At 39.9% G+C, this 23,634-nt stretch overlaps 1 protein-coding gene across 2 annotated transcripts in view; it reads right to left on the bottom strand.

Annotated features, from left to right (window-relative positions):
• CDHR1 (cadherin related family member 1) overlaps window positions 1–23,634 on the bottom strand; it is a 76,799-nt gene that overhangs the window by 49,735 nt on the left and 3,430 nt on the right. Inside the window, exons 2-6 of one of the 2 annotated variants that reach the window (XM_080597859.1) lie at window positions 22,559–22,640; window positions 20,561–20,648; window positions 17,369–17,541; window positions 11,250–11,312; window positions 3,552–9,668 (exon numbers count right to left, since the gene is read on the bottom strand). The gene's annotated coding sequence lies outside the window, so the exon portion shown is untranslated. The other variant, XM_080597860.1, reaches the window with a different exon arrangement.

Below are 23,634 nucleotides of genomic sequence, written 5' to 3'. Positions count from 1 at the left end.
TACGTACAGAATTTAAGAATGAGAGAAAAATAAAATTAAAGAATAAAAGATTAAATTATAATCTGCTGCCTCACTTTGCTTTATATTAACTATGGACAGTCTTCAGATTTTATGCCTACCTCCATTTGAGTTAACCCCCGTTATAAACTCTGGACAGTTTTGCTAAGTAATGAAGTCCACATTCATGTAAGAAATGCTCCAGCTACTCTTTTTCCTATGCTTGTCCTCCTATGCTGGCTGCATACAACATTAAGGGTTATCCTGGAAAGGAATATTTTGCATTTTGTGCGTGTGTGTAAATAAATTCAACATAAAAGCACTGCGCACTTCACGCAAACATTAGCATGTGCAGAAAGAGTCCAAGTTACACTGGCTTCCAGTCCCTGAATCAGATGCGATGAGGAGCTGTGGGAGTTACCAGTGATTTCTGGAGGCATTTTACAGAGAGTGATTCACTTAGAATTGCTCGATGAAATAGCTGAGAAGAAGACAAATGGAGCCTAAGTCATTTTCAAGACCTTTTTTAAAATCCTCCCTATTTTCACATCTTCAGATGTGATAGGAGAGTTCTTGGCTTTGAAAGCAGAGGAAGTGGAGAAGGGTGGGCCAGTGACACGTACAGCAGGTGAGGCCGACACCCTGACAGCCCTGAGTTTCACACAGCTGTGACCACAGCTGGGCCATTTCTTGCACACTGAAGGGTCAGTTCACTAGCAAGTCCCACAGCACAGCACAAGTGAGAGTTCTTCAAGCTGTTCTCCAAAGGTATTAACAGCAGCAGAACGTGCTAAGGAAAAGCAAGTGTAACAGATGCCCTTTGCTGCTTGGATGTTTTGCTCTCTGGCTGGGACCCGAGCAGGTGGTATGAGGGCTCTTTGTCTCAGCAGAGATGGTAAGCAGATAGTTGAGAAAGTTAAACGTGCAGCTCCCACCACACACAAAGCAACACTAAAAAGTCTTGCATATTCAAACCACATCATTTCTCCCCCTCAAAATCCACCCCCAAAGGACAGAGATAATTTAGATCGGGGCATCACCACTCTCCACCAACATCCATTACTACAGAGTACAAGTGATGGTGCTGGAAATCCAGGAACAAGTGTTGATAACTATTTCTGATGACTGTTTTCAGCAGCAAAGAAGTCTACATTAACCAGCTTTGCATTCTCCTGGCACAGCACCAAATTTTCTGTCTGGCTGCTGAAAGAAACCATGGGAAGTGCACAGGGACCTTGCAGCAAAGGAACCTGAGCCACTCACACTAGCGTTTCATAGTATGAATAACAAAAGACAAACAGTCCTGCCTTTATGGTAGTTAAATCTAATCAGATACATGCTTTAGACCATGGTAATTTGAGACCTTGGCTGTGATCACCAAACTCCAATCCTCCCCGGTGCCAGGACAAATTAGCCCCTTCCTGTAAGAAGTTCAGGTTATTTTGATGTATCCCATATACATTTGACATATAAAGTAATAAATATAGCAAGAAACTTCCCATATTTTCCAAATGGATAGCAAGTCTAAGAGAGCAGGTACACAACCTCACACCTGTGATAATGTCTTTATAATCCTGACCTAATCTGAGGGCGAGACCTTTTTTCTATAAACGTATTTATAAGGAACCAAAGCTGGAAGTCTGCCTGCAGTAAAACCATTTACGTGTGTTCACTGCTACTGAAAAGGTAAAGGAAGGAAGCTCGAAGTCTTGTTCCAGTAACTGACAGCAATGTGTTCTTACTGAGGTTACAAGCCAGAACTTGGAGGAGGAAATACTTGTGTTGTCCAAGCATGCACAGACCAAGATCAGGTTATGGAGGTTATGTATGGTCAGTATTTCAGAAGGTACAAATAATGACAGATTTGCCTGTCTCCACAAACTGACCGATATGGTTGAGTCAGAACAGAATCTTCTCTTTCTGGGGGGCTGTTTTAAATGCCAAACTCTATACATACATCTAAATAGAACCAGTTTTCATTCTCTGCAGGCCCCTACTTACTGGACATCTGATAGCATTTCTGCTTGGCACAAACTTTAGAAAGTTTGAGAACTCACTGTACTGCATCAGGAACCAACAAAAGCTAGCCAGGTAGCAGGGAAAACACACCAAGGTAGGAGGTACTGGTTTAGGGACAGGCAGTACCCAGGGCTCCGTAGGACAAACAAAGTAGTCTTAAAAACAGATCAATGCTATTCTGTGCGATCAGACAGTCCTTCTGTTTTGCATACCACAAAACAGTTAATTCCATGCTACAGTTCTATACGATGCTGCTATGAGGGAACCACAGCTGGGAGGTCTGCATCTCCAAAGGAACCAAGAAATGACAATGGAAGGAAAACAGAGGGAGAAAAGGCACCAAACATCCAGCAGTGTTAGCATTTCCACAGTGACTTCAAACAGAAATCAAAATGCTTCCCAATATTTTTTTTTTCCCCGGATACATAAACGCAGGCATAATGAGACTGTACTTTCATCCCCTAGGAAAAAAACTCACAGACACTTGCCTGCATAATTTGTCACGAATTATAGTCATTCACTGTGTGTGAATTCCTGGGAAGAGGAAGCAACACTCCCAGTGCTTCATCTCAGATACAGCTCCTCCTGGCTGCAGTCTGCCGAAGGGTGTTTGTGTTTGCAAAAATGGCACTGTAGATAACTGGGGAAAGGAGAACAATTGTCATGTCTAAAGTTCCTGCTAGGCCATTTTAGTAGCTTAGAGGCTCTTGAAGACCACTGAAAAATCCATTTACAATTCAGTAACCATGATCTTTTCCAAGCTACATATCGCTCTCCTCATTTTGTTTTGACAGGGATAAAAAAAGAACAATTAGTCCCTAGAATATCCAGGTATATTTAGATAGCCTATATTCACTTCAGCAGCATGATCACTGATAGATGTGGTGCCATGGAGCATGACAGATCTGTGTGAAGGATGCCATTTAGCAGCAGACAGACAGTCCAAGTTATTTGTGGAAGAACTACAATTCTTCATTGTTTTGCCTGTAAAAAATGTAGATACATCTGAGTTTGTGCAGTTAGGGTGTGAATAATGAATGAATCAAAATTTTATAGTTTACTCAGTGTGGCTGAGAAAAATAACAAAACTTGTCAAGGCAGAACAAGGAAATGCTTATGTTTGCTCCATAAATCTTCTGGCTGGTGTGCACACCAAGGACATCACTGTATAGATGCCCTGCTTACAAGGCAGTGCTATGACTAGCTGAATCAGAGGATTTATGAAAGTTAAATATATTTCTTTCACTGCCACACATAACCAAAGTCTGCTGCTTACTATAGGAAATGCACAAACACAAAGACCACAGCTGAACTACAGCCCTGGCTAGAAAACATTTCTAGACTGCAAGAACAACTCAGCCACAGCAGCTGGGACAGTGGCTGGATTTTACTCAGGTAAATGTGTAGCACCACGGTTGTAGATAGGTCTGCCTGTGACCTGCTGGTGGGAACGCCGGTATGTGCCTTCACTGTGCTCAGTGCGGAATCCCACAGCTCAGCAACCCTTGAAACAGACCATGTGCTGAAGTACCTACCTTGTTAGGGTCTGGGAGATCCAGCTGGCCAGGGGTCACCTCAGCCTTCACCTTCCATTGCTAACAAGAAGTAATCTGAGCAACCAGAGTCTTACATCAAAGCAGTGCTTGTTCTTAACCTGAAAGATGAGAAAACAAGGTATACTTCAACAATTTTTACATCTATTAGAAGAGGCCTAAATACTCAACTTTGAAGCAATACACCTTACCTCAAAAACACACGTAACTATCACTCCATTCCCACGTATACTTTCTGGTAATTATCTAGCCTTTGGCTGGAGAGATTTCAGACAGTAAGTAGTCCTCTAAGTATATTGGTTCTCAGAGTTTTCAAAGCAAGTAGTTAACCCTGGCTAGAGGCCAGAGGTTGGCTCTTCATACTTACTAGCTCTACCTAAAAGCCCTGTGCTCTTACCTTTTCCTCCCACACCTTCAAGTACTTTATCTCAAAGTACTGTGGTTATCACTTTTTTTTTTTTTTACAACCTATTAGTAAAATCAATAGAACTATATAGCAACAATCTCAACAACAGATGTTAATTTGAGGAATAAATAAAATATCTAGGAACAGATTTCCACATCTGATAACTGAGATTACGTTGATCCCAAGTTATTGCAGTGAAGGCTGAAATACAAATTAAATAGCAGAAAAATCCCTACTCATCCCATGACTTTGAGACGATTATATGGTGCCTTGAAACAGAGATGCTCAAGTCCTGTAACAGAAACTGTTCTTGGTACAAAAAATGATGCCTGGAAATAGTAAATGCACCATTTTACGTCATCTTATTGACAACGTGCAGTTCTTTTGGTCTCATGGACAGAAATTAATGGTGTCAAATTATAATAGCTCAGCACGAGGAAAAAAACTTGAGGAAATTCAGACAGCAAAACCATTCTGAGGTAAGATCCCACACAAATAAAGAACGGGTGGGTGACTATTGAGCCCAAAGAGATAAAAGATGACTTTTCCAGTTGGTGAGGCCAGTCAGTGAGGAAGTCCTCGGAAACTGTAAAATTATGTCTGGAAACAGAAAAAAGGCTAATATCAACCGCATATAGTCCTTTTCTAGATGTAACTTCAACTCAAATATTTTTTCTTTCGTCATCCGCTCATCTGAAGATTTTTACTGAAGTTAAATATACACTAGTACTGCTTACTAAGACAAAGGAAGATGCTTAAGTGTTTAACCTTGGTATATTCAAACAACTTCAAGACAAGAGGCCAGTGACAACTGTCATAATTTTTTTCCCAAGTAATGAAAAGTTGATAACTGAGAAGTTAGTAAAGCAAAGGGAATGCTTTAATGAGGGACTTGCAGATACTGCTGCACACTGCTGTGTTTCTCTGATAGCATCTGTAAACAGATGGACTTCTCCACATTTTTTTTTATTTTTTTTTCATGAAAACATCTTTCTTCTCAGGCGTAGCTATGTCTTAGGCAAAATTCTGGGATACAAATGGGTTTTAGCATTACTCAGCGAACACACCACACAGCCAGCCATATGACATGGGGTGCTGCAACAAGACAAATGGGAAGCTTTGTCTTGAGAACCTGCCTAGCAAAGACAGTATTTTCCAGTGCACTCCAGTTTAGAATGCCAAGGATCTGATTCTAAGAGCATCTAGGATTTGATTGTAAGATTGGGATCAGTGCTGATGACCAAACATCATAGAATCCATCAGAAAAGCACTCTTCTGCCACTGACAGATCTTAAATGTCATCTTGCCCGTCAGCTGAGGGAAACCCTACTGCTGTTTAGCATTTGGATTATTGTTTGATCTTATTAACCAAGATCTATTAGTTGCTTTGAGTGTGCTACATTTATCACAAATGTGATAACATAGCTAGAAGGTTGTACATGTGCCTTGTTGCAGACAGTTGATCACAATCATCTGTTGAGCACGCATTTTTGTGCACACGGACTTCCACATGTATGGTATTGAATGCCTCCTATGTAAGGTCTAAATTCTCTCCTGTGAGCATCTGTGCTGTACTGCCAGCTGCAACTAAACAGCTCTCAAACTTAACATGCCAGATGCAGTTTGAGTCTGACTGTCGTCAAACTGAACTGTTGGTTTGACAGTGTCTTGCAATTACAGGGATTTTTGTGAGTGTGCCAGGCTGCACAAGACAGACAAGTCATGTTCAGTTCAGGATCTCTCAACAGGCACGAAGTGACCTGATTTCTCTGATCATGCTTTCAGAGACTGACCAGATGGCACTGAGACAGTAAGGTGCTTATCCTATAGCAAATCTCTGGCCTTAGTCATTCCCTTGTGGACCATCAACCTGAAAATATGGAATTAAATCCCCAACACCTGAAAATATTCATAGCCATGTCTCTGAAACAGATAAACAAGGAGTAACTGAAGGGCTGAAGGATGGCTTGGACAAATCCACACCCAGACACTCTTTCTAGCAGAGACTCAGAACAGAAACAATTTTGGTGAATTTCTCCACGGCCTGCTCAAAGATTAAAGGAAAGTATGATGACTGTTATGGGCTAGAAAGCAACTTTGACAACCATCCAATGCCTGCCATAAGTCTTATCATGCTAAATGGCTACTGGGAACCAAAGGCACACATGGATTGGAATCAACACTCTCGTGAATGTTACTTAATGTAGAGCTCCTTGTTCCCCACCAGCATTTAAACAAATAAATGCTTGATGAATCCTACAGAGAAGTTAGCAGTGACAGAGACAACTGCTCAGATCTAATGAGGAAAAGCTCATTTGATGCAAAAAAAAAAGACTGATGTGTAAGAACGTCTTCCTCTCACCTTAACTGAGAAGAAGAAAGTCGTGGATAAACTTAAGCCCAACTCTTCTTTAAGCATACTTGAGTCAAAAGTAGGTAGAATCCAATCTGCATTCACCATCTGGCAACACTGCTAAATCTGCCTAGGAGGTTGCAGTTGCTGGACAAAACTGAATCAAGCAACAGATTTTCAGACTTGATTCAACAAACACTTAAATCACCAGGAGTCTTCCACTCAGCTCCAGCAAGCGTTTCTTCATAAGAGTATGCAAATCTGCAAGGGCAAAAGTTTGTCCCTCTGTTTTCATGTGTCAGATGACTTTATTATCTGCAGTGACATTGTCCATACAGGATTTTGGTTTTCCTTAGTAGATGCAATCACAAAAAGTTGTGAGTGGCCCATTCTTCAGATTAACAGAAATTCTCCAGAGCTAAAATCCTGAATTCAGCTACACCCAGACCCTTGCATCAGTTGTGGGCCAGACAGTCTAGAAGGCTGAAGAGCCAACAGCAAGAGCCCCATTACACTTTCAGGGGCCATAAAATTATATGTTATTTATACAAATTATGCCTTCTAATATGCACTTTGAAGGAAAAACCCACAAACTGCCTGCACCTCCACATTCTCCCTGCCAGGGGTGATCATTTCTCCTGTGCCCTGACAATTCAGAGTCACAGTACTATACAAGACAGACTGATTTGGTATCAGCTGAGGGTATTAATCTCAAAATAAAGTGAGGGGCCACCTGGCTCACTTAGTTGACAAGGTCAGACCAGGATCCAACATCTATTCTGGCAGACACAGAGATACGTCAAAATATCTTTATTGGAACTTGAAGGCTGTGCAATTTTCATGCTTGACAGCCAAACAAACACAGAAAACCACAAGATACAGACAAATGCATTTGTCAGCTTGGACAAGCTGAATTTACTACTTGATGTAAGCATACAGCTTGTGTACTTTGAAAAGCCACTGAGTAATATGTTTCTTCTCTGGTAATGCCAAACAAATATACATAGTAGTGAAAGAAAAGCAAAATGAAGAACAGGTGCCTGTAAACAAAGCCATGATCAGATGGTAGCTCTGTTCTACCACACAGGGAAAATAGTTCAGGAAATAAAAGTCCAAGTTTGGTGAGGAAGCACCTGCAGGAGGCTGATGCATGACCTCCTGATATTTGTAGGCCAGGCAAAGAGCCTGTTTGGGCAACAGTCACAATGAGTGGTGAAATAGCTTGAGGAATCCTGCTTTAGTTTGTTCAGTCAGGACTAGGACCTCACAGAAGTACCTTACTTTTTAAATTTGAATAGCCCTCAACCTTACCTTGAGGATAGTTTGGGAAACTAGGTGAACAAAAATATTCAAGTACATAGGATGATGTCCCTATATCCCTCCAAAGACAAAGTATTTCTATAATAGTGTTGATGGTCTTTGGGACTTTATGATTTTGCTGTCAGAGAACATTTTGCCTGAAGGAAGATCAGAGTGTGGAGCACACTGTTTGGAGGGTGCGGGGCCAAGATAATCTTATAGCATTTTTTAAATTTAAAACAGATGGGCTTAAGCTCATGTTAAAGAACAGAATCCTCATACCTCTTAGTAATGCTTCGTAAGACATGGCCATGTGTTTACAACTCTGTATAAACTCCTGCTGCAAACATTTAATATCCAAAATACTTTTCACATCTACTCATCGTTCATATTCCTGAGATACTTTCTGTGAGCTACAAAAGACAAAAATATATGTTTGCCCAGCGATCAGCAGCAGAATTATCAAACAGCTCATTCACCAACCTCTTGGCTCAGATCTTGTGAGGATTGGAGGATCCTTTTTATCCTTGGTATGAAAATGCTATGCATGGTCAGCTCAAAACTAGGAAGTTGAGGGTCAGATCTAATCACATGAGCAGTAAGAAAATAAAGTAATAACAAGCACATAGGAGACCCAGAAATTGCTTCAATTGTTCAGTACAACAGAAACACTAACAATGAGAAAGCACAGCCATATATAAGTGCCCATTAATTTGACTCATGGGAAACAGATTTGCCTGAAGGTGGTTACACCAGGCATACGACCATCCCCATTCAACTCCCCCAGATTACTAAAGGGCACTGAGACCATCTTTATCATACAGGAAATTACCTTAGGGAAATAGCATTACTCTGAGTATTGAGGGTAAAATTACTATTTTCAAAGTGATATTTGCCCAAGAGCAGAAAAAGCTTTCCACACCTTGTCACATTCATTAGAAGGAAAGCCAAATTCATAAACCTCCAATTAATTCTGGGTTAAGGACTCACCCCGGGCATAGAAATAGCAGCATATGCAGGAGACAGCTAGAAAAAGGACAGGAAATACCGGAGAAAAGACCCCAGTAACTGCTAATGATATTAGCAGGGAGCATTTCTGTTTCTCTTTTATTCAGCCCTTTGATATTATTCTTAACATTTGTTTAATTTCATACTCCAGTGAGTTTTGTTTATTGAGGTGATCACACAACTCAAGTGCCTTGAAAGAACAATTGCCTTCTGGATTCAGGAGGAAAAAAAATAATCTGACTAGCCTTACACCTTTCCAGTATGCCTTTTAATAACCACCTGATGACATTCTTCTGGGAAGTTAAAGAATAGGTGTCGTTTGTCCCCCACCCCAGACATTAAAAAGCTTGCCACTGTACTTGAATCTGGTCCTCTGGTCCTTCCCAACTATTTGAATCTAGTTTCTCAGCCCTTTCTAAATCATAAGTTCATTCTCACTTGATAGAAATCCACTTCCAAGTGGATTTTAAGCACTGAGAGCAAGGAACAAATTCATCATGTGCCTAGCTACAAAGAAAATCCATTTGTCTATATAAAAGTTATTCATATAAAAGGTTAAATATATATATACTGATAACTAGAAACAGTAACTTCAACCCTTCCCCATCTAAAAATGCAATCCAAAGTGATACAGCCAGCTCTCCTCTGTCTTGTTTGAGGAGCTAAATCCCTGTTTGGTACAGAGGAACATGCAACTGAAAAAATCCAGTAGCAGCCAGACAGCTTTACCTGGCTCTTTAGATGCCAGGTTAATGTTAACAAGATGAAGGAGCCTGGGGGACTGAGTAAGCATTACTGACTGAAGCCCTTCCCGACTAAAATAAGAGTAGCATACATTCAGGCCCTATCTGTGAAAGGAAGACCCTCAACCAAGTGAAGCACTGTGAGATGTGCTGGCAGGCAGATGCTCTTCTTCACCCTGCTCAGTCTTATTTTAACTGCGGAAGGGGTCCAGGAATCCGCAGACGGTCTGGCTGAGCACAAGGCTTGCAGTATTTTTTTATTTGCATTGGAGCCGTCTTGGAAGGCATACCTGTAAAACAAAGATGGAAAAAGAAAATTGAAAGGGATGCTTAATTGGAAGTATGTAGAATGGGACAAAACATTAATACCAGAAGCTGAACCATTTATATGGACAGGCTTAGATTATCAGTGATCTGGAGGGGGCAGAAAAAAGGGGGGGGGGGGGATGTAACAGCAATGTTTTTTCTTCATTACATTGCTGGAGACCACACATTACTTACAACCTTTTTTTCCTGTACGGGGAGCTCAGTCACTGGAAGTACGAATCCTGCTGCTTTTGCAGGAAGCTTCCACAAAGCAGATGTCTTCAGACAGTACTACTCCAGAGCTCAAGTCCCACAGCCAACACATTGCACACCTAGTTGTATTACACAGTGTTGTCCCCTTACTATCATCACACTCACCAGCTTTCCTGAGAAGCCCCAAGCTGACACTAGTTTGAAACATTTGCTTTCTGCGACAGTAATTCTTTATGGTAGAAGGCCAAAGATCTAGGAAAGCAGGGAGGTTGCCTCAAAGATAAGTAGCCAGTAGGGTTAAACTATCCCCCTTCCTTCGGCCACACCTCTGAGCGGCTTTGCAACTTCCCCTAGGCATATGCCTAGCACAGAGAGCAGAGTGGAGTAACACTGAGAAGCAGTTAGTATGCTTGCCTGCAGACTGTGTAAAGCAAGTCATGTTCCCCTAGAAAAGAAAGCAATGTGAAAGCACAAGTGACCCGGAAATCTCCTGATAATTAATAATAATAATCATAGAATCATAGAATATCCCGAGTTGGAAGGGACCCACAAGGATCATTGAGTCCAACTCCTGGCACCACACAGGTCTACCCAAAAATTCAGACCATGTTACTAAGTGCACAGTCCAAATGCTTCTTAAACTCCGACAGGCTTGGTGCCGTGACTACTTCCCTGGGGAGCCTGTTCCAGCGTGCGACCACCCTCTCAGTGCAGAACCTCTTCCTGACGTCCGGCCTGAACCTCCCCTGCTGCAGCTTGACACCATTCCCGTGGGCCCTATTGCTGGTCACTAAAGAGAACAGATCAGCACCTGCCCCTCCACTGCCCCTCGTGAGGAAGCTGTAGACCGCAACGAGGAAGTAATAACTATAATAATACCAAACCGAGTGAACATTGTGCATTGCCAGTCCAGAACTGAATATGAAAGAAAACTCTGCTATCTTTAGCTTTGGGCAGTTGCTGTGTTAGGCCTAAGCTTTTATGTTTGTGTCTCAGTAAGAATCAAAACACACTCAGATCAAGCATTATCATATAAGCTGATCTGTAACAGACAAGCAGTTGCATGCAGCAGACAGGTGGACACTGTATGGAAACAAACATCATTCCTTGACCTAAAAAAGGTTTGGCTGCAGCTTGGGACAGGAGGCAGTTACAGTAAGCAGGCTCGAGTACTCAGCGAACCAAGGACAGTCTAACAGGGGACAAGTAAAGTCAGGTATTACTGGGTTTGCAGCAGAAGGCAGCATTTCAGATTTCCATACTCACGTGTACGGAAAAATCTGTTACATCATATGAATTTTTATCTATAATGATTGTTTAATTACTACAATTAAAATGTAGTATATTGTTACCTTTATTTGCCTTTTTGTTGACTTTGGCTAGTTTTGAACAGCAGACTTTTTTAACCTTCCGACCTAAGGGTGAAAAAATTATACATTACCAATGGAGACAGAGGATGCAACATACATGCACACCAAATGGCTTAGAGTCCAGACATTTTGATTACTGTATTTACCATTGAAATCCTTGAACAGAGAGATCTGTGAAAGAAAACATCATAATGACTGATTTTTACACTCACACGTAGCCTTGTTCCTAGCATAGAACAGGAATTAATTTGTTCTCTTCTATCATTACTAGTAGACACAATATGCCAGATGCATTGTGAAGACTCTTACCCTTTGAAATGTTATATGTTAGCAGGCAATACAACCAGCAAATTCCAGCTGTCTTAACATAACAAACAGACTTTGCACTTTTTACGGTTATGTTGCTTAATGAAAGTATAAAAGATTACCAAGAGAACAAAAAGAGCATCTCTGTATCCATATGGGTACACAGAGGTGTGGAACAAATTGCTTTGGACAGGCAAAGCCATTTAGTCACTCCCTGCCTACTAGACCTAAATAAGTGAGCTGCTGATTCCATTTGAATGCTTGGTACAGAGTGCTGGATACGTTATACGGAGAAGAAAGATGACACTGCAGTGAGCTTGGAGCAGAGGTAGAGCAGGAAGAACAGAGGTGGTGGAATTCTCAACAAAATCTCACGTATGCTCAGTGTTTCCAGAAATCCCTGCGGCATGGTTCTACAGCCAAGACAAGTGATGGTTGCTGTTCTAGCATCCAAGAGGTTTGAGATGTCACAGCATCATTTCATTCTGATCTAACAGAAAACATGCCTTCAGTTTGTACATCCAGGTAATTCTACCACAGCTAGAATGAGTAAAGCTGCTCTGGGCAAGAACAAACTACAGTCAGGAACCGAGCAGAAGAAAAACAGATACAGTTCATTCCAGACTGCTCCTCACACTTCTGTACCAGCTACACTCAAACATGTTCACATGTATACATGCCTTGACATCCTCACGCACATTACTGACAGTCTTTCCAATCCATGTGTTTATGGATAAGGAACAGTGTCCTATAACACCTTCTCTGCCCTTTTTGACTCAGCAAAAGTTCAACCCCCTAGGACACACGCTAAGGGAAAGGAACATTATTACAGGGCAAGTCTTCAGTTATTTTTATTGGGTGGTGTTGTTTCCCTGGACATATTTCTGCCATGTTCTTGAAGACTCATCTCGATATTCTCCAACTCCCTTTGACTTCAGGTACACATACAATGATATTGCTCTATCATTCACTCACCCTCTCCTCAGCTCTGGCAAACAGATCTACAGCTCAGAACAGGCTTCGGTAAGTGAGAAAACCGGGCTACTCAGTTTTAAAGAGCTTCCAGTGTTTCTCCACACCCATATGCACACAAGATGATTTTTTATGAGGTTTCTAGAAAATATGAAACATGCCAAATCTGCTGCTTCTAACCTTTGGAAACTTAGCTTATTTGTTTTTCCTTATCTCATATTCATTCACTACATCTCGCATTGAAAAAATAAACACCACGGAACAATCATGGTAGGTCTCTGAGTTTTCCAATATCAAACACCAAATCTGAACAGATAACTAAGAGCTACACCTTTTAAGTTTAAAAATCTGACTATACTGTTTCTCTTGCAAACCCAGAATGACATCTACAGATACGTGGGTGTGGACAAAGAAACACACTTTTAAAGCTTAAACTGCTCTGAGTTTGTGCGCTTTGGAATACTGCAAAATGGTAAATGGGTGCCACAGGGTAATACAGTATGTAATATCAGTAGTAAAAAACAAAATTAAAAAAAATCAAGACTGACTGAAGGACAGAAGAGCTAGTCATCTGTTTCACTGTTCTGTACAGAACTTATTTACTCCAATTCTGGGGAACTGTTTCATACTCCCTTGTTCCATAAAGGCAGAAACTTTTTCCATTAATGTTTTTCTCACCATGCAGAAAATTTATAAATCTTACAGTGCCTAATAGTTATCTACTGGAAAATATAACAAGGATTTTTTTTTTCAAGACTGGAGATGGGGAGCAGGTTTCAGAACACAGATGAAGGTAAAAGGTAATCATGCTGTATGATATGCCACAGGCAGTAACAAAGGAAACACTACAAACCTAAAAAAGCATTGATACACATTCTGCAGCTCTGAGTTCTTTCCTAAATTTATTCCGTCCTTTCCAGTTGTCAAGCTCTGTTTATTTTCTTTAATTAAGATCAAAATACAGTTAGAGAATAAGCTGTCTTTTTTTAAAATCACAAGAGGGAAGCACAGGAAAAGAAAGGAGAGGGTTGTATTAGAAGAATATACGGTACCTTCTGCAGTAAAGGCATTGAGGCACAAAAGTAAGACAAACAAAAAGCCATAGAGTGCCAGGAGCTTCATCCTTACAGCAAGTTAGGAGGTGTCTTCAAGTAGGCTGAAGCAGTGTTCTGGTCTGCCTCCAGCGTAACCTCACATTTTTATAAGGTAGATTGGAAGGAATGTTATGTTCAGAATGGGTGGAGATTTGGCCTTTGTATTGCACTTAAGGGTATGAAAAGAAACAGCCCTTCCTACTAGGAGGAATAGTTACTCATAAATCACGCAGCAATTAGCTGCATTAGAGAATGTCCTAACAGTTAGAAGGGAGCACCTGGCTTTGAGTACCAGGGTATACAGGGATGCTCTGAGGCAGAATTCGTCCTGTGGTTCACAGCAGCCTCCCAAAGGTGACCTTGTGTGTTCCTTTGGATGCTTGGAAAGGCAGAGGGCCCAGCTGAAATAAAGCTGTGTGGACTGGGAACTGAAAAGGCAAACCAAATCTAGAGTGTTTAAATCAAAGCAAATGCCAATGTGGCGTTAGCATAATTAACAAGACATCTGGTTAAACAGCATATTTCTGAGTTTATTATTAACTTCTCAGTATCTACTATAACTGGATAATTAAGTCCCTTACAGAGATTCCAGTTAACAATCAAGATTAAGAAGTCCATCAAATTCAACACAGTATCAAGGTTCACAGAGCATGCATTTAAAAAAAAAAAAAAAAGCAGGGATCAACTGCAGAGTTGATTCTCTTATATAAAGCAGAAGTTTAGGTTTGGCAGCACCTACTTCTCACAGCTTGATCCGAAAAGATTTGTCTGAAACACCAGAACATGCTGTGAGCCATGTAGCCTTCTGAGCTGGGAACGTACCTACAATCTGGCTGGACTTGGAAATGCAGCAGGACAGAAGGCACACGCATGCTGGTGCATATGCAACGTGCATACGCATCCCTATTCCCCCAACCTTGAATTTCAAAGGTTTCATATTCCAGGTATTGGATGTGGCTTGTTTCTTGTGCTGGATCAATGGCCTTCCAAATCTGGGTCACCCCTTTGTCTAGCAACTTTAGCCCCCAAAACTTATTTTTTCCCTCCTACCTTGTAATATCCAAATGTTGTGAGAACTGCTAATGCCTCAGTCTTTTTTGTTACCAAGTTACCAAGGCTCTAAGATCAAAACCACTAACAACACTTGTTACAGACAGCATTCTCTCTCTTCCAAGTGCTTTACAAACAACCCTTTCTTACCATTGGCACACCTCAATCATTCACATCACTGCTAAGCTTCTCAGAAAGTACTTTTACAGTTCAGCCAATGACACATAAATATGCACGGGACAATAGAACTTTGATGTTGTTTTTATGATCCTGGGCTTATGCATTGTTTAAACATATGCATGTAAACCTTGATCTTGCACTTTAAAAATCAACAGCATTTTTGCCTGTTAGTATAGAATCGATCTTTTAATTTGTAGAGAAGCTCTATATTCCTCTCTAAAAACAGTTATTAGAATTACCAAAGTACATTTTGTCAGCTAAGTGTTTTATTAAAAAACAAAACAAAAAAACAAACAAACAAACTTGTTATATAAACCAGAAACATGACAGGAAACACTTTTGACTTGGAAACATCTCTGCAGTCCACTTTCTTAACAATCAAATGTTTCGACTGGTACACTGAAGCCCTGCATTACATTGCTCTGAAGGAACTGTAAACCGAGAAGAAAGCCTGGCCTATATAGGTTAGAGCACAGAATGAAATCTAAGCTGGTAACAGCACAATCTCTTCAGACCAGTTTTCCTTGAACAATCTTTTCCATTCCATCAGCAGCCTTCCATTTTAGCAGACTGAGGTCTATTTGTTACCAAATAATTTCAAATTTGAATTTATGCAAGTTAAGTGGCACAGTCCATCCTACCCCAATTCAGGAAAACCCTTGAATGCATTTTTCTGCTCAGGAAAATACTTGATCTTAACAATACAACAAGCTTCCTACACCAACATCAAGACTGAAATTCTTAGTTTTCTAGGCTAAAGCAATACTCTCAAAGGTACTGGTAGCTGACCCTGAACTCCTGTACCACCTCACAGCAAAGCTGAGAATGAGAGGGAAGTGGGAAAGAAGTCTTCAAGATGTTAATTGTTCTAGGTTTTTAAGCCTGTGAGAAACTTAATTAACATTACCCTAAATTTTCTCCTTGTTAATGTCAGTGAGGATTTTTCTACCAAGATGACTCCAATACAAGTCTTCTGTTTTGTTATATTTTTTAGAATCTCAGACCCTACTGAAATGCCTGGGAAAAATGGGGCAGTGGGGGGTGCATCTGTGATGTCTGGAAGTAAGAAATAAAATAACAGCTTATTTCCTCTGTAACACGTTTTAACATACATCACTATACATGCTTCTAGCTGAAGTCAGACAAAGAGACAAAAATTGTACATGGAACACGATTGAAAGATTTTTCCAAAAGCTGCATTACTTTGGTTTTCTTGGAAGAAAAAGACAGGATTTGGTTTACTGGCAAAGAGTCAGTTTTGTGACTTCACATAACCACTTATATGTAATAACTGTGTGAACAGAATGTTTCAATGGTAACCCAGAAAATAACTAGTTTGTAATCAAAACCTGTAGTGTCTCTAACATCAAATAGTTGCAATCCTTAAGTCAAAATTCTTGTACCTACTTTGAACATTAAAACTTTTTACTTATTAAAACTATTTTAATTTCACTGAGAATATGGTTATTTCTAAAACCTCACACTCAATCTTCTCATGCTTCTCTTAAAAAGGAACCATCATCATCCCCCCCACATTCCCCAGTAAGGATGACTTCATTTATATCAGGAAGAAAACAGAAAAATAAAAAAGGAAAAAAATCACATTTCAGTTCTGCCTCTTAAAACAGTGACTGACTCACCCAACTGTCCTTCTTCCTTAAATATAAAGGTAAAGTATAAACAAAAAAACCACCTCATAAAAGACACACATTAACTTAAGCCTACCGAGACTTTATAACCCAAGAATCTTTCATGTCTTTATAGCACTGAATGCCTTTCCCATCTCTTTCTGTGTGCACAGTAAGAAATAAAAAACTGAATACAGACGGGTAAGTAACTAGGTAAGAAGGGACCAAGTTGCACACTAGAACCTCATCACAGAATGTATACTAACATTTCCAGCTACGTTCATGTAATTAATCTGGAAGAGAATTGGAAGAGCACTGGAATGTTAAACGCAGTTACAGCTGCTGCCAACACCTACCTCAAAAAACCCAAACATTTTTCTTATGAAATATTTACAACAGAATATTGGCAGCGGGAGTGTTTACAATGACTTGTTTTCCAGAACACGATGACAAGACTGACTTTAGCATCCACCCTGAGCAAGAAAGAAGTGTGTGTGTACTACCTGGATGCCTTACTCATTCTCTGCTTGGAAGAGGCAGGCTGCTACTAGGCCTCCTCAGTTACAGCAATCCAAGCCTGCCGGCTACTGGGATGGGAAATGAGGCAAACCTGCATACTTTCCTTATCACTGCATCACCTCACCGTGGGGAAATGGTGCAGGTGGGAGAGAGCTGTGGTGTCTTCTTTCAGACTACTCTTGTATTTCTCATTCTGAGTGGGAAGAAGCCAAACCATTTGCTTAAAAGCTATTAAAATAAAAGACCACAAATGACTCTGGCAGATGAGTCTGAAGCACTGCCCACAAACCTCAGAGGCTGCTCACTACCTCTGCAACTTTGGTTAACACAAAAGCAAATAGGGAAGTGTTACCTGCAGGGTGTTTTTGGCCCTCAAACCAGGGAGGATCAGCGACCTCTGCTCTGGAGCATGGCAGAAGAGTTGATTTCTGTGTTTCTCTTCTCCAATGTTCACAGCATCTGCAGGCTGCAGTGCGGTTTTTCCTATCCCTTCCTTTTTTGGTATTAACAAGCCTTGCGTTTGTTCTGCATATACCAACAAATACATCCACATACTTCAGAATGACATGACTAATTATGGCTGGAAGGCTAAAAATGGTTCAAGAAAGGTTTTGTTTTTGTTTTTAAAAACTTCATATCTAATTAAGTGTTTGTTAAAATCCTCTGCTTTTCAAAGAAACTTCTACGATGACACAAACTAATAAACGCTACCACTACAGCAAAAGTTGAGCCTGTAATTAAATTAGCATCTCGTTGTAGACTCGGACCACAATGGACTGCACTATGTCCCCATGCATTATGGAAGACATCCATTTAAAGTGCTTCACATAATTTTAGATCATAATTTAAAGCAGCAGATTTTAATATCCACTGTTGATCTTGTTTCTTATTTGCATACATTCACTAATTTCATAAGGAGAGGTTCATCACAATTGGCTGATACAACCATAACTGTCATGTCAGTTTTCACAAAAGATGGCCTTTACCTATAATCCACTATTACTATTTGCATATCCAGTGCTACAAACACTTCAAGAATTTACAGAGCTCAGCATTTGCTTATTCAGTTTTCAATGTTCATAATTTTAGTATACCAGATTTACCTATTAGAAAATTAGGAGATAGTTTTTCATCTGTGATTTTTGCAAGACTTTCCTGCTCAGTTAACTCCTTCATATACAGCCAACAGTCTCCCGCATTCCCCTGGCATTCACAAATTCCTTGCTGGTGCAGCAGGATGAGTTCTTTTTGCTGTCACTAGCTCTACCCTTCCCTCCCCTCTCCATTGCTAATATCTTATGCAGGTCTTGGTTACCCATTACTTCACTAGGATAAATGACTGCCTTTATCACAAGGGCTTATTTTAATTTCTTCCAGTGTTTGTTTATCCTTGCTGCTCCTTCTCAAGTTATGGAATAGTGGTAGCAGAAGCATTCTTTACTCTGTCAGAGCTTTTTTTCATTGCCTTATGCCTTTGAGTATGCTGCCCTCTTTCCCAAAGGACACACATGCAGGTGGTTAATCAAACACTGACTAGTCCTGTAACTCTGTTCTTGGAAACACCCAGCTCATTTCTCATGTCTGCAAATGTTACATTTCCTTTCTTTTGAGCACTACAGTCAGTGCTTGTGTGTTGCTACTTACACATACATAAGTAGAACAACTAGCACACCTCATTATGACCATAAAGCTCCATGGGATTATTTGCAGGTCCAGGCATAACTCAATGACATGTAAACAGAATTTTGCTAAAAATTCCCCCTTTTATATGAATTCCTTATTTTGTTACGTGTGCCAAAGAACATTACCGATGAGGCATATGTTTATCCTGAAATTAAAATCTCATCCTCAATATTGACTAAGTAATGTTTCTGAGGATTCCCACGACGCTTCAAGTAATTCTACTTTAAACCATGATCTAAATAAGAACTTGCACTATTTTTAATATTTCAACCTTTTTTTGCAAGCATATACATCGGTTATTTTGTGAAGAAAATGTTCTTCAATGTTAGCTGGTATAAGCAATAAGGTCAGAACTGACTCATGCACATATTTTCAGTCTACAAAGCAGAATACAAGATGAAATTTAAGTATTTTCATAAAGTAAGATCAAATGTAATTAGTTTTGTAATTTTCATCCGAATTGCCCCAGCTCCAACACCACTAGAAGGTAAACATGCTTTGAACTTTATGAAACCTATATAAGTAACACTTAGTATGTGTGCTGCCTTATTTTGATTTAATGTTTTAAATAAATTTGTTAAAACAGCTTACTTTTTAACGAATCTTCAGTTTATAGCAAACAATTAAAAAATGGTTGCTGTAACTTCAAATTTTGAAATGGACGCAGTTTGAAAAAAGAAAAATGCATTTTAAGTAATCCCTCCATGTAGTATTTAAGAAAGAATTGGATTTTGATTTCAACACTCAACGATCTCAGTGACTTTCAGTCATAAAAATGAAGCAGAGATGAGCTCTTAAAACACAGGAAACTGAGTACATCAGTCTGTGGCAATCCTCAGTGAGGATGGCTGCTCAGACCTGTAATCCTGCACTGGAATTCCAGGGGCTATGAAGGCAAGTAACCTGCCAGCACAAGACCCTGAGATCAGTCACTAACCCACCATTTGCCCACCCTTGCTTTACCAAGCAAGAACAGCCTACGAACACAAGTAAAACACAGAGCTGACATACTCTAGAAATGCATGTCTCGTTCACACATTCACCCTCTGTGTCTCACAGGGCTGACTAAGACCTAAGAATCTCTCCTTTGCAACACTACTTTCATAGCCAAAGACAAATGGGAAGAGTTGCAGAAAGACATGCTATTTTTAATTTCTTCATTCCTCAATTTTGATACCATTTCTTTTGCTGTTGCAGCCATCTGTATTAAGCTTCTGAACAATTATTTACCCCTACTGTAAAGCATTTATTTTCAGTAACTTGCACACAGGAGGCTAAGCTTTAACTGAAAGATAGTTTTTTTTTTTTTTTTTTAATGAATGAGCAATCTTGTAATATATTGTGTTTCCATTTCTTGTTAGTAGCTTTAACACCAAAAAGAATTATTGCAAATCATTTTTAATTACTACACTTTCATTTAGAGAAATAGCATGACAACATGGTCTTCCTGGAGTTGGCCAACAAAGAATTTGCCAAGCACAGAAGAAAAATAGAGCTTTTGAACACTATCAGAAATAAACACTACCAGAAAAAAAAAACATTATCAGAAAAAGAAATGCATTAAATATTTATCTGGAAAAACCTTAAAGATTAAAATGTGTACCTAGTATGTTTCATGGAAATTACATTTATAAGTTGTATGGTGCTCTAGGTATCTACAGAAGCACCATATTTCTTCCTATGCACTAAACTCACAAACTCTACGCTGGTGGGGTAGTAAAAGCACGATAATTTATTTGTATCAAGGTAACTGCTTTCAAGTTGTGGGTCCTAATTTATTGAGTACAAGCCTAATGTCACCGTACCATCTCAGCTAGAGCAAACACAGGATAGCATAAATCTACCGTTACTACAAACTCACCTCGTTCCTTTTTGCAGTGATGATCGGTCCAGAGATGATGTTCATTTTTTCCTCCTAAGCAGTACAACACATCCTCATCCATCACAATCTAAGAAAGAAAAAATACATCACAAAAATGTACAAAACAAACAAAAAACAAAACCCACACACAACAAAAAGCCACCACCCAACACACACACAACTGCAAAGCCAAGCAACAACTACTGCATTTCTTTAAGCAATATTTTCATTCAGGATTTTTGAACAATTTACAACAGCAAGTAATTTAGCAGATTCTTCTTCTTCCAATACAATTTAAGAAAACAAAATTCCAGAGACATTGGCAAATTATTTATTTGAGCCCCAAGAGAACGAGAGAAATACAAGCTCAACTGAAATACAGAAAGTTCACTTTCTAATCATTGATGTTGCTTACATAGATGGATTCAGACAAAACTTGGGCTCACAGTAGAAGTTTCAGCAGCATTCTCCTATCCCATCAAATTTCTGGGTAAAACTAAAACCATTGTTCATGAAGCATGTTTTTTTTCTTCCTTCCCAGTCACATAAATACAACTGAGGTGACCAAAAATGCTTTGAGGAACAAATTGTGCTCATTACATTGAAATGGTGCCCAGTGAACAGGATCACGGGGTTTTAGTTTGTGCAAGCTGACGCAAGTAATCGAAACTAAATCAAATGACTGAACATTATTCTCAGGCAACTGTCTGCGTAGGAGCTGGCAGGAACAAGTTGAAATTCACATTGTTACAGAAATATAGGCAGCCTTAGCCTGTGCCTCTGAGTGCCTTCATTCAAATTCTGGATTTGATATCATCAAAACAAGAAAAGAAAAAGTGTTTACTTGTTTTGGTTGTGTTTAATGATCACCATACCTACAATGTGCAGAACCACCAGGAAGATGCCACAGTGGTTGAGCAACATCATTTATACCCATTCAGAAGGGGAAACTCCCTCTGCCATCCCTGCAACCAGCTTCTGTCAGATCAGTGAGATAGGGTTTATCTATGCTTTAAAGAAAGAGATCAATATGCAGATTAATCACAAAATCTTTCCGGAAGCCCTAGAGGCTGACAGCTGCACAGTATTTTCTGCTTTGGAGGCTTGCCAGCTAATTAAATGCCTTATCTATTCAGGAAAAAGAACAAGACGACTGCCCAGGCATTTGTCATTGTACCACTTCATTTCCTCATACTAAGTCCTCTGGAACTAAGCACTGGGCAACCAGACTAGGTACTTCACACACAAAGACCCAGTAAAGTGTCCTGCGTTCTTCTACCATCTTTCTGAAAGAAGGAAGAAGCAGAGAAAAAGGTTTTTTTTTTTCTCACGCAACAGCAGCTGTAAGTGAAACAAGGTGTAATTTCTTACAGATGAGGTAACTGGAAAGATGGATAATCCCCCCCCCCCCCCCCCCCATCAATTCCATGTAGGCACTCATGTTTTTCCTCACTCTGGGAGAAAGGAGTGAGGCACTGTGGGAATTGAGCTGCTTCAGTACAGTAACCAGAAGGTAACACAGCTCCTCTCACCACCCTGTAAGAGGTACAAGCTCTGGCAGGTTAGCTATCAAAACCCAGCTTCCTAAATTACATCTTGCTTAAACCAGAGGACCACAGGAAAACATTTCTCTTGCGCGCAGAACGCTTAGCACTGCACCCAGTATAAGCCTTTTAGGACTGAAGCCTTGCTTCATTGTGCTACGCACTTTGTTTAGAAGCCTACAGCTACCATAATAAGCTGGGCCTCATCATGTCTGAGACCTCAAAAGACTACAAAAAGAGCTGAAATCATGTAAGAAATCAGAAGGAAAGTGGACATCTGTTATTTCATCTTCCTTATGTTGCCTGCAGGAGTAAAGTTAAAAAAACAAGCAAAATAAATAGAGGTATAAGCCTCAACTAATAGAACAAAACTATCCAAAAGAGTGACACATGAAGAGACAGAAAAGTGAAAGCACAGAGCTTAGAGACCACGAATGACACACACAGGACTCACGGGCATGTCAGCTGCTAGCACTGCAGAGGCATTATATGCAGGATACAAACTGAGGAGTCACAGGAGACTTGCTGAAAAAGCTCTGTGAATGAGACAAAGATGTTTTAAACCCTGCTCCAGGACAATCTCCCAAGTGATTCTCAACTTACCATAAACTGCTGGGAGAAATAACTGCTGTCTTGCTCTTTATTCTAGTCCTAGCTGGTTTCTGTATCCCAGACACCATCATAGCTCTTTTTAATACAATGAATAAAACTACAGGCTATGGTTTCTACAATACGTACCTTCTCCCTGGGAAATGGAGGTCAGCGTATGTTCCCTGAGAACTACACTGGCTCACAATAACTGGCCAGGTTGAATTAAATTAATTTTGCTCCCTGAAAGTTCTTAATTCTCCCTGTTTTCTCCCAGCTCAAATGTTAGTTTAACTTATGCTGAAGTTTAAACAAGGCCATTTGCTCCAACTGTTTTATTCTCCTTATGCCACAAGCAGCTGTTTCAACCTGGATAGAAGAAATCTTGCATACAAAATGCGGATTCTTAGAATGGCATGAGCATTTAATAAAACATTCATAAACCTTACAATATTTTAGCATACCACCTCCAGAATACCGACTATATGAAGACTGCAATTTCAAGAGTTTACCCAGTTTCTTCTTGAAAAGCATCAAAAACACTCTGGAGGGTGCCTTAATTTAACCATAAGAAGTTACACTCTTTTTTCACCATTTTGAGGGACATCTTTTATGACTATTGAACGTAAGGTATTAGTAATGTGAATTTAAGGAAGCATCCCTTATTTCCCTGGATAATTCAGAAACAGTTACCTCTGCACTCAGGTTCTTTCCCAGTCCAACCTCTGCACTCAGGTTCTTTCCCAGTCCAACCCACCTTGGCAAAAAGCAACAATCTCTTTCCCATTGCAGAGACTTAATACATTTTCTGATTCTTTTGTAAAGTTAATGCTTTAAAGATGACTTTTTTATAAATGCCTCAAACATCTAGCTGACAGACTCTAAAGTCACAGGTCTGCAAGCTGTACAGTAATTTGTATATTCTCTCTGCCTCCCTTCTCC

The sequence above is a fragment of the Anser brachyrhynchus genome (genome assembly GCF_964034855.1).
Source record: "Anser brachyrhynchus genome assembly, chromosome: 6".
In the NCBI taxonomy this organism is placed as follows: Eukaryota; Metazoa; Chordata; class Aves; order Anseriformes; family Anatidae; genus Anser; species Anser brachyrhynchus.
This window is presented reverse-complemented; position numbering and strand designations above follow the sequence as displayed.